The following is a 12193-nucleotide window of genomic DNA, read 5'->3' on the forward strand; positions in this document are numbered from 1 at the left end:
AAAGGCCCGGCTTTTCTCCTCCCCTCCTCACCAGAGGCTGGTGCGATAATGGGGCAATTGCGGAAGGCCACTAGTCACACTGCCTTTCCTTCAAGATTTCTTTGTACTCAGGTCTGACATGCAATCAAGTCTGATCACAACAGTTCTCCTTAGATATAACAGCCGGCCTCTGGTGACAAGGGGATGATGAACCCAAATTGTAGGCTAGCTTCACTCTGCTCTGGCCAGCCCCAACCCTCCAGGGCTCTGGTTCAGAAACTCTTAGGGAGGGCCTCAGAAAGAGCGACAATTTCTGCCTCTCTAGTGTCTGCCACTCCCTCCCTTGGCACAACTGGCCTCTAATTGGAGGCCTGGAACTGCATGATGGGCCTGTCAGAGCAAAATGCCTAGACTGGTGGGTGGGACACAGGCTGAGAGCAGTAACCAAGGCAGTGAGTTCGGGGGTTAGGGGGCAGCAGAACACCATGCCTGGGGTTCCAGGAGGTGGCTCAGAGGAGGAAGACACAGTTCACAGCACCCGACTCAGCTGTCCTCCAGTAGAATGGTAGCTCCCAGGACTGGGCTACTGTTCTTGTCCTGAACTACACATCTCCTCAGAGGTTTTGGGGAGGGCAGTTACAGCTTTTCCAGAGGCCAAAATGAGGTCTTGTCTAGATTTACGTGTGCTTCCAAGTAGAAAAGACCCTATGTCTGAGGCAGAAGGGTGCTTATTCACAGGAGATTCTGGTTTAGCTCAGCTCCAGTCTTGCCTGCACGCTGGAATCATCTGGAGCATTTTATCTATTTATTTTCTAATATATATATGTGTGTGTGTGTGAGCTTCTGGGATTCTCCTGTCTCACACTTCCACCTCTCTGCAGATGTGCCGGGATTACAGATGTGCCGCACAACCACCTCTGGCTTTATGTGGGTCCTGATGCTTGGGATTCAGGCTCTCACGCTTGCTTAGCACATGCTTTACCAACTGAACCATCGCCTCCGCCTCATCTGGAGAGTTCTAAAAAACCACGAATCAGAATTCCACCAGGGGAGATTCTAATTTACTTGATGGAGGATATGGTCTGGACTCAGATTGCTTAAAAGCTCATCGGATGATGAGAACGTATGGCTGGTGTGAGCACCACCTCTTCTCTCCGTGACCATCTGTGAGAAGCTGCTAGAAATACGGGGCGCCTCCGTGCTGCGATGCTGCACTGCTGCCTCCCTGTGAGGGACTGAACACGCAGGAGCAGGCAGGGTGTGCCTTGGGAGACAGCCCTTCATACGCTCCCCGCCCCATCGGAGTTTCCTTTCAACCACACAGTTCTGTGTTGGACCACAACTTTCCCAGGACACTCTGTTGCAGAGGTCCGTGGAAAACTCCCCTATTCCTGTGCAAAGTGCTGGCAGGAACGACACGATGGAGCTGGAGTCAGAACCCTTGCCCTGTCCAGATGGCGTGACCATCTCTTTGTTCCACAAAGTTGGAGTGGGGATTAAATGAAAGCATCCTTGAAAGGCTCTCAGAAAACATTTAAGTGGAGAACTGACAAATACCCATGATGCCAGGAGCCCTACAGGAATGGGAAGATTTTGAGTCTCAGCTCAGTGTCTGGCATGAAGTTAACATAACCTGCCAAAAAGCCATGTCTGTGACACCAACAAGCTGCTTCTGCCCTGGGTAGACATCCTTGCAAGGCTGGCCTTAACGCCCCAGACCATCACACAGCCCTCCAGCACTCTTGGTAGAGCCAAAGGTAGTAGGCTAGAGTTGGGAGACTGGTGGGTAAGTGGAGCATAAGGAACTCACTATATAACCAAAGATAACCTGGAATTCCTGATCCCCCTGCCTCTGCTTTCCAAGTGCTGCGACTACAGGTGGATGTCATAACACCTAGTTTCTGGGGCGCTGGGAATCAAACCTAGGGCTCCGTACAAGCTAGGCAAACACTCTACCAAATGAGCTACACTCCTAGCTTGTGCAAGCCTTCATTCCAGTTTAAACAAGTGTTGAAGAACCTCAAAGACAGTCAGTGTGCCCCTAGAGAAGAGCCAACAGTACCCTGGCTAACTGGAGGGAGATGTCCATCAAGGCTTTGCCACGGGGTAGCCAGACAGACAAGGCCATTTGGGCAGAGACTAAGCATATGAAAGGTATTTTGCCTAGACATGGCCCTGCTAGTCCCTCGTGGTTGGACCTATGCAGGGTCAGGACCGCAAATAGGATCTCTCTGCCTGGGCCCAAGAACCAAGACTTCTTTATACTAACTGCTGTTGAAACCCGTTTGTGGATTCCACAGCTGTGGCCAGCAGATGCCCCCCACCCCCATACTGTCTGTCCAGTGAGCTCTCTGCTGGCACAATCCGTGTCTGTACCAACCGTTTGATGTCCACAGAAGCAATGCACAGCTTTGCAGATGCCAAGTGAAAGAGGGGAGTGTGCCTGCTGTGCACACAAGCATCCACCGCCTGAGAGGACATGCCATCCTTCCCAGGTACTGGGATGCTTCTGCGCAGCCACCAGGCAGCAAGGAGTCTGGAAAATCAGGGAAAATTCCAAACTCAGGCCCAGGAAGACAGTTCCATTCCTCCGAGGCAGGCTAGGAGATGCAGGGGCAAGATGGAAGGGCCAGCGTTTGCTTTTGCCCTTTCAGACATGCCAGACCAAGGGTCTCTGCCTGGCCAAATCTTTGCCAGGATTGGAAGCTGGGCACCATGACCACGCCCCCTTCTGCAATGCTAAGATGCCATCTCCAATCCCCACTTTGTTTTTCAACTGTATGCGTGTCTGGGTACATCCGTGTACATCTGGAGGCCAGAGGACAATCTCTGGGGGGGGGGGCATTCTTTAGGTGCTATCTACCTTAGTTTTTGAAACAGGGTCTCGTACTGGCCTAGAGCTCATCAAATACACCAGGTGCTGGGGACTATTAGTTGAAGATGTGTTACATTTGTTTATGCTGTGGAATATTTGTTTAGTGATGAAAACATGTGTTGCATTCTTTTATATTGTATTTGTTTAACTCTGTAAAGCTGTGTTACTCTGTCTGTCTAAAACACCTGATTAGTCTATTAAAGAGCTGAGCGGCCAACAGCTAGGCGAGAGAGGGATAGGCAGGACTGCTAGGCAGACAGAATAAACAGGAGAGAGGGAGGGAGACATCAGGGGTCAGCCATCCAGCTACACAGTCAGCCACAGAGTAAGAAGGAAATAAAGACATAATAGAATAAAGAAAAGCAAGAAGCCCAGAGGCAAAATGTAGTTAGAGAGAAACGAGATCACTGAAGTTAGAAAAAAATGGCTGGAAACAAGTCAAGCTAAGGCTGCGTATTCGTAAGAATAAGTCTCTGTGTATTTATTTGAGAGCTGGGTAGCGGCAGGCCCCCAAAGAGTAACAACAACAACCAAACCAACTATATCCATGCTGGCTGGTGTCAGGAACTAGCCTGTCTCCACCTCCCCAATGCTGGGATTAATTACATGCATATCAACATGCCCAACTTGATTTTTTTTTTGGTGTGTGTGTGTGTGTATAAATGTGGGTGTTTGTGCATGCACATACATGCGTGTGGAGGTCAGAGGATAACATACAGCAGTTGGTTCTCTCCTTTTGCCATATTGATGGAAATGATCTGTGATCTCACTCAGGTCACCAGGCCTAGCATAATCATAGTTGGGTCACTGGCCTAGCATCCAGTACCTTTACCCCAGGAGCCACTTCACCTGCCCATGCTCAGCTTCCCTTTGTTTCTGTGAGCTCTGGGGATTGAACTCAGGTCCTCTTGCTTGCAGGGGAAGCACTTCACTGAGCTGTCTCCCTGGCTTTCGATCCCTTCTGTATGTGTGGTGAGGCAAGAAGACATGACCCTCATGCCAAGAGACTGTTGGTCTGTCCTGGCTCTCATCTTCAGCTAGAGCAAGGTCACTGTGTGACCTTGGACAACTCACTGGGGTTTGGCCTCACTCCAACAGTCCATATGTGGTGGTTTAAATAATGATCCCGGCAGGCTCATATATTGAATGTTTGATCATCACTTTGTGAACCTTTGGGAAGGATTAGGAGGTGTGGCCTTGTTGGAGGAGGTGTGTCAGTAGGGGTGGGTTTTGGGGCTTCCAAGCCCACATTACTCTAGTTCGCTCTTCTCCATCTCATGCTGTGTGGCTCAGGATGTAAGCTCTCAGGTACTGCTCCAGCACCATGTCTGTCTGCCTGCCCGCTGCCATGCTCCCTGCCATGATGATCATCAGCTGTCTGTCACCCTCTGGAATGTTAGCCCCAGGAAATGTTTTCTTTTCTACATTGCCACGATCATGGTGTCTCTACAGCAATAGCAAAGTAATTAAGATATCATGGTTACATCCTACAAGCCCTTGTTTGACCTTGCATTACCTTACAGGCCACGGCCTCCACTTTGGAACAGACAGCTAGCTTCCTGCCTGTCAGCGAGATACAATGAACTCATTTAATCTATTGTTCTAGTCACCGGAGGAAATGGTGACACCCACACATCGAACAAACCTGGAAGAAGAAAAAAAAAACCCTACATTTCCTTTAACACTGGCAGTTAGGTTTGGCAATCAATGCTGCAGCAATTAGCAGGGTGCCGGGTTCTGTCTCGGATGCCAGAGTCCTGCCCGGTGCAAATGTCACCCACTGACCTCACAAGGCCTTGCAGAAGGGCTTGGGTTCAACCAGTTGTCCTACAGCCTCTTGTTCTCCGTCTTCATACATGTTCTTTCCTTCCTCCAGCATTAGGGATTGAATCCGAGGGGTTCAGACAAACTAGGCAAGGGTTCTACCACTAGACAGAGATAATGTCACACCCAGCAGTTCTCGCCTTCCTGATGATGGGAGGCACCATGATACCCGAAGCACCTCTCCTCACCCACCAGTGCTGACCTAAGGGTGGCCGATGGAGGTCCAGTCTACAACTGCTACTACAGCCTAAGATACTTGTGCAAACGTCCGAGTTCCCACAGACCCCCTTGACTTGAAGTGCCCTTGGTGGTTTCTGTTTGTGTACTTCCCAAACAGGTGTCTGGGAGGACAGACGGGACATACGGTGGGAAGGAAATTTATAACCAGGAGGTATGATTTGCCAGCCAGGGCTGAAAGGGCCCCTGTGAATATACAATTACATAGGAGGCAAGCTACTGAAAGTCCATGGAGGAACTTTCCACTTTAGAAAATGCTATGGCTAGATGTGACAATGCATGGCTATACTTCCAGCCCCAGGATTATACAGGGAAGGCTATGCAGGGATCAAAATTAAAGAATTTGCCCCAAAAAGTAAATTAAATAAAAGGCTCTATGTACAAATATGTCCTTGTCTTTTTTTAATTTTTAAATTTTGGCTTTTTGAGACAGGGTTTTCCTGTGTAACAGTCTTAGCTGTCCTGGAACTAGCTCTTGTAGACCAGGCTGGCCTCGAACACACAGAGATCCGCCTGCCTCTTCCTCCTGAGTGCTGGGATTAAAGGCGTGCGCCACCACTGCCCAGCTTTTTAAATTTTTTTTAAAGATTTATTTTTTATGTGTTTGAGTATTATGCCTGCATTTGTATGTGTACCATATGCATGCCCAGTGCCTACGGAGGTCAGAAGAGGGTGCTGGATCTCTTGGAACTGGAGTTACAGATGGCTGTGAGCCACCATGTGGGGGCAAGGAATTGAACCTGGTGTTCAAGCAACAAGTACTCTCCATGGTTGAGCCAACTCTCCAGCTCCTTATTTGTCTTAAACATTTTTGTTTATCTTATGTGCATGTACACACCCATATGTTTGTGCACACCATGGCGTGCATGCAAGTGTCAGAGGACAACCTGGGAGACCTGCTTCTCTCCATCCACGGTGTGAGCCCTAGGGATCAAATTCCAGTCCTGAGGCCCGGGTGCTGAGAGCCTGTGTCCGCTGAGCCATCTTGCTGGCCCAATGTCCACCAGCGGATGTCTCAGTTTGGGTTACTATTGCTGTCATGAAACACCAAGGCCAAATCAACCTTGGAAGAAAGGGTTTCTTTGCCTTACACTTCCACATCGTTGTTCATCACCAAAGGAAGTCAGGATGGGAACTCAAACAGGATAGGAACCTGGAGGCAGGAGCTGATGCAGAGGCCTTGGAGGGGTGCTGCTTACTGGCTTGCTCCTCATGGCTTGCTCAGTCTGCTTTCTTATAGAACCCAGGACCACCTGCCCAGGGGTAGACACGCTCACAGTGGCCTGGGTCCTCCTATATAAATCACTAATTATGAAAATGCCTACCAAGCTTGCCTACAGCCAGATCATACGAAGGTGTTTTCTTAGTTAAGGTTTCCTCCTCTCAGGTGATTCTAGCTTGTGTTGAGTTGACATAAAAGCTGGCTGACACTGCAGGTGAAGGTACTCGCAGTTCTGAGGGACTGAATTTTGAATGCAGGCCTCATGCACCAGGCAAACCGTAGGCCACTAAGCTCTCATCCCAGCTCCTGCTTTTAAATTCCTTTTTTTTTTGTGAGGGAATGGAGATGGGGTCTCCTGTAGTTCAAGCTGGCCTGGAATTCATCATGTAGCTGAGACTGACCTTGAACTACCTCCCAAGTGCTGGAATTACAGGCAGCCATCAAGCCTGGCTATTTACTAAGTCTTCAACAAGAATGGATTTTCCTATGCGCCTCTGCTCTCTGGAGCAGTGTAGGTGCAGAACAACACCGGAATTGAGGGGCACGGAAAGCCAAATTCTAAACTGAAGTGGGAGCCTCCTGCTTAGCAAAATGAAGTCGTTGAAACGCGTGATTTCCTCCTCACCCCCACACACTCCAGCTCTGAATTGGCAGGCAGCAGCGAGTGCTCACCAAGTGAATGTAATGATCTGTGTTCCTCTGATCCGCCATGGACGTGCGGCTTCCTGAGGTGGGAAGGCTGACGCATGGGAGTGGCACCCTGGCATGAACCCACGTCCCTGCTCACGTCAGACTGAACATGTCACCTCCTCAGAATCCCTCTCTGGAGCATTCTGGGAATCCTGTCCCTAAAAGTACAAGGACAGCCATCTGTTCTATGGAGTCCCCTGCACTCTGGGCCCCAGCATGTCCGCCCCTCCCCTGGTGGCTATATTCTTCCCAGCAGTGTAGCTGGTAATTGCCTGCAAGCTGCGAGGTCAGGACGAGAAGCCCCTGCCTCTCTAGAAATTGTGTTCCCCTCCCCAAAGCAGTTTTGTTCATAAACACTTAACAAGCCTCCACAGACAGTCCGTCCTCCCTATTCGTTTATTCTCCACTGAACAATCCGACCAGCCACAGCCCAAAATTAGGGAACCATGTTTGTACTGCGCACATGCAGAATTTTCTTGTTGCTATTCCCTATACAATGTGGTGTAACAGCTATGCACTCGGTATTCACATTCACTCACATGTTACACTGGGAGTCGACTGAGTACACGAGAGGCCATGTGTAAGCAGTGCAAGGGACCTGAATCATCTCTGCAGGGATGGTAACCTCAAGAGTCCTGGCACCTGTCCCCTATGGAATCCCACTGGCAACTTTCTGTTTGGAAAATAGAGGGACCATCTTAAACCTCATAGATTTTTAGGTGACTTGTTTGGACAAACACTCTTTGCTTGTTTGTTTTGAGACAGGGTTTTTCTGTGTAACACCCCTGACTGTCCTGGACCTCACTTTGTAGACCAGGTTGACCTCAAACCGCTTCTGCCTCTCAAGTGCTGGGATTAAAAGTGTGTGCCACCATGGCTGGCATTGAACAAACACTCTTAAGCCACCAATGCCCATCCCCCCCACAACAAACAACCATGCTCCCCGAAATCCAGAGACTCCCCATCTGTATGGGAAGCACCAGGGGCCAGGGAAGGGAGGGAATGAGGGAGGCAGCCCCTTCACCTCCTCCGCTTCCAGTCCATCTGATCCAGGTGTTTAGACTCTGGGAAATCTGGCCACTGCAGAGAGCGGACTAAGACACAAAAGATCTTCTAGACTAAGACCACAGACCAAAGAGGAGTTACAGGATAATAGGGGCCAAGGTTGTATTATACAGCAGGAAATATGGGCTGGAGTGTGGGAACTGGTGGCCAACCTGGCTGAGAACAGAGGTTCTGTTCCCTATAAAACTACTTTTTGAAGTATCTTTGGTTAGGTCATATTATTACTATTATTATTTAATATTTTATTTAATAGTATTGTAACTATGCCAAGAAGCCAAAGGAAAACTTTTTGTCATTGTTTGTTTTTAGATAGCCCTGGCTGTCCTGGAACTTACTATGTAGACCAGGCTGGCTTTGAACCTGCCTGCCTCTGCCTCCCCCAAATGCTGAGACCAAACGTGCCTGCCACCATGCGCGGCTTCAAGGAAGATCCGGTCAAGTTGGTATTCTCCTTCTACTTCTATGTGGGTTCCCTATATTAAACGCAGGTGGCCAGGTTCTCTCCGGCTTGGGTAGCAAGCACAATACGTCTTGACAGCCCTGGTGGTTTTTATTATGACCATGGTAAGAAACACAATTCTTCACCACAACCCCAAACAGACACCTGAGTGTACACACAGTAAAACTGAAATTAAAAGTCACAAAGTAACAACCTACCGTGCTTCGTGCGATGTACCCTGATATTTTCTACTCTATTAAAAAATTGCTGGTCTCAACCCACTAATTTGCTATTACAGCTCCCCAGTGGATCACTGCCTACAACTGAAATAATCAGGCTGACTTGGTCTTAGGGACGTTAGAGGCACTGTGAGGCTTCCAAATCCCTGCTCTGATTTTGGTTGTGCTTTCTAGCCAGTAAGCTGCAGGTGCCACATGCAGTGCCCACGGGGTAGAAGGGCAGGCAGCTACAGCAGAGGGGACAGCACAGAGAAAGCAGGGTCACAGACCAGAGGCTGTCTGCGTAGCCAGTGCCTCATAGCTGTGACATAGGGAGAATTGGCAACTCAGCAGGCATCAGAAAACAACAAGGACAGATGGCACCCTATCCTGGGCCTCGGGAAAGCAAGAAGAAGTGTCCTCCCGCATGGCATGCTCTCCAGAGGGTCCTGGACATCTTCTCGACATGAAATGGACCCCCGACTCTTCCTTTCACCCCAGAACAGCCCAAAGTGAGGAGTAGAACTGGAAGGCAGCACTAGCTGCAAGAACGGGGTGGCTGGGATGGCGGATACTACAAATATCAGTCTTCTAGGGCCCAGATAGGAGGCTTGGTGAGAGGAAGCCTTTCATGGGTGGGGATTGGGGGGGGGGGTCCCTCCAAACACTTACAGCTGGCTCAAAGCTCACACTGCTTGCTGAGTAGAAGTTTTTCAGTAACTCAGAAATCTCAAAGCTATTTCTGGGTGGACAAGATGGCTTAGGGGGTGAAGGTGCTGGGCTTGCCTCCAAATCTAACAACCGGAGTTTGATCTCCAGGACTCACAGGGTGGAAGAGAGAATCTCTTTCTTTCTTTCTTTTTGGAGACAGTCCCAGCTGTCCTGGAACTCACTATGTAAACCAGGCTGGTCTCGAATACAGAGATCTTCCTGTCTCTACTTCCCAAATGCTGGGATTAAAGATGTGCCAAGAACCAACTTCTAAGTTGTTCCCTGACCTCTTTGTATGCACCTGGGCTCACGCCCCAACCCCTATAAAATAAGTAAATAAATGCAATAAAAATCCCATGGCAAAAGATTTTTTTAAAAAAAGATATTTTTCATAAAAAAATTTGGCTTTATTTTTCCAGCACCGTTTTAAAGTTCTAAGAGGAAATAAATCACTTTGAAGACATCCCAAGCTCTGCCATTCCAGTCCTGTGGGAGACGAGCTATAGCTGGCAAACGGTACAAAGCTCTACCTACTGAAGGATGCGCATGTTCACTGGTGACAGCCCCCCACTCCTACCCTGGGGCTTGTCTTACTCCAAAAGGGCTATGAAGGATGTGAGATGGCCTTCTCACTGATTTGGAAGCAGAGCAGCCACTGGGAAACCAGAATGAACCAGGGAGAGGGAGAACTGGCAACTCAGCAGGGTATGATGGCTGCCTCGGCCCATCCCCTCTCTCTGCCTGCGAACAAGTCTCCTGCAGTCTGGAGGCTACCGAGGTTAACTGGGCACCTCTAGAGCAGCTGCTGCTTGGGGACAACCAGGGGTCTTTGCGGGAGAGAAAACAGCTCCCTCCCCACCCTGGCATCTCTGTATCCCCCAGCACTAGCCTCTGACTACGGCTTAAACTACTTCCTGGTACAGCCTAGGCACTGAGGTCCCTTTTACCAGCCCACGTGTACAATATGAACTTGGCCACAAAGGCTAGGTGGACCTCTTAGAGCCTCAGTGAGGATGTGCGTCATGGACTTGGTGAGCTGTAAGCACAAGGGACAAGTTATTACTGTCACTCACAGGAAGGCAGAGATGTAGAGAGCTCACAATGAGTCAAGGTTGCCTGTCCTTGCTGTGACACTGCTCTGCTGAGGGACACTGTCAACCCTGAGGGAGAGGAAAGATCAAAGTGCCTGGACCCCTGGTTTTGTCTCACTTAGTGACAGTCACATTACTGACTGCAGCCAGTACAGATATTTAGTCTGCTCCCAGGCTTTGAAGTAAAGCTCTTTTTTTCTTGTCTTTGACCACCTTCTGGGGTGGCCAGAGATGACCCGAGAATCAGGTGGCCACTGACCACATATCAAAGAGCTGCCCAGAACTTTGTCCGCCCCCCCCTGCTCAGCTCTGTATTCGGCACTGACCACAGGAGCCCTTGCCTGATGGCTGGCTGACTTGGATCCACTGCAGGAAGAAGTGGAGGCAGAGGAAGTGAGGAGCAAGCAGAAGGCAGCACCGGGAATCTGAGACAGAGCTCAGCACAGCTTGGGTGACTCGGGTGGTACAGAAGGGGACCTGGCAGTGAGAGGGCACCCTGGGGATGCTCTATTTGCTTAGAGACGGTACAGAGGACCAAGTGACTAGTGAGTCAACTCAGGCCAGACTGCTCAGGGACCCCAGGCCTTGGGAGTGCCCATGGCCAAAGGTTTCTCTGGGGCCAGCGGTGGGGATTGTCACCACAGACACTGGGCTGAGGTTCATAATTTTTCTTGCGCAGTCTCTCCATGCAATCTAATTGTCTTCTGTAACACTTAGGAGCTCATTTGACTCAATGGTCAAAGAACAGATTCAGGGGCCAGGGAGATGGCTCAGCTGGTGGAGGGACTTGCCAAGCCTGATGACCCAAGTTCAATCCCCAGTGTGCACAAGCTGGGAGAGAACTAGAGAATTGACTCCTTCAGGCTGCCCTCTGACCTCCTGTACAATCCGCAGCCAGCATGCGCGCATGTACACAGACGCAGACACAATAAATAAATACATGTAATTTAAAATTAAAGAACAACAATAACTAAACAATAGACTGAGAACTGAAAAGATGAGCTGGTTTCACCTCTTTGCAACCTGTCCATAGTATCCTGGATATTCAGGCACACTGACTACCACACAAGGCAAGTATTGAGCGCAAGCCATTCCCCTGCTGCAGCCCGAACCACTTCAAAGGCCATTGCCTTTAATCAAGAGGCAGAAAGGACCACAAAAACACTTGCAGGTAACATGGCTGACGTTAGAACAGCCATAATGATAGAGGCATAGTGAGAGGGTGAGACGGGGCCAGTGGAGTTAAGAGCCAAGGCGCTGAGGACACAGAGAGAACAGTGCACATCTGCTCTCTCTGGGGACGTCAGGCTCCTAGCTGAAGAGGACACTCAGTTCTGTGAGGTCCTGGTGTAATAGCGAGGTACTGCGTCGATGGGAAGGCAGGCACATTCTAAACCTTAGTGGAACCCAGTCTCTGGGGGCTGCCTTTTATAGGAGGTACTGGCCTGACGCTTCCTCATGGTGGGGGCCCTGAGTGACTGTTCTGAGCATGACCGGCTTGTGGCTCCTGCTACTTTCTGGGAAGAGAGAAGACACACGTAGGGCTCAGTGTAACGGGGCTGATGGTGGAAAAGGACTGCAGTCAGCTGAGGGTAGCATATGAGGATCTAGAGAGATGGGGCTTGAGGCCCACACTGACCCGAGTAGTTTAGGACTGTGCTATGGGGAAAGCCCGGGCTGCTGACGGAAGTGTGTATCTGAGCTAGCACCTGGCAGGTGGCAGGGCTGTGACGTGGTGATCTTCCCAGGCTCACTGTCTGTTCAGGGGTCTTGGCCCTGCAAAGTCAAGCCTCCCTTACGCTCACAAAAAGTAAATCCCAGCGCTCTGTACTCTGCCAAACC

The 12193-nt window shown here is 49.8% G+C and overlaps 1 protein-coding gene across 5 annotated transcripts in view; it reads right to left on the reverse strand.

Annotated features, from left to right (window-relative positions):
- The window catches only part of Lrrc20 (leucine rich repeat containing 20), a 96325-nt gene that overhangs the window by 18473 nt on the left and 65659 nt on the right, over positions 1–12193 (reverse strand). The window lies entirely within an intron of this gene.

Source organism: Microtus pennsylvanicus, chromosome 7 (assembly GCF_037038515.1).
Source record: "Microtus pennsylvanicus isolate mMicPen1 chromosome 7, mMicPen1.hap1, whole genome shotgun sequence".
Classification (NCBI taxonomy): Eukaryota; Metazoa; Chordata; class Mammalia; order Rodentia; family Cricetidae; genus Microtus; species Microtus pennsylvanicus.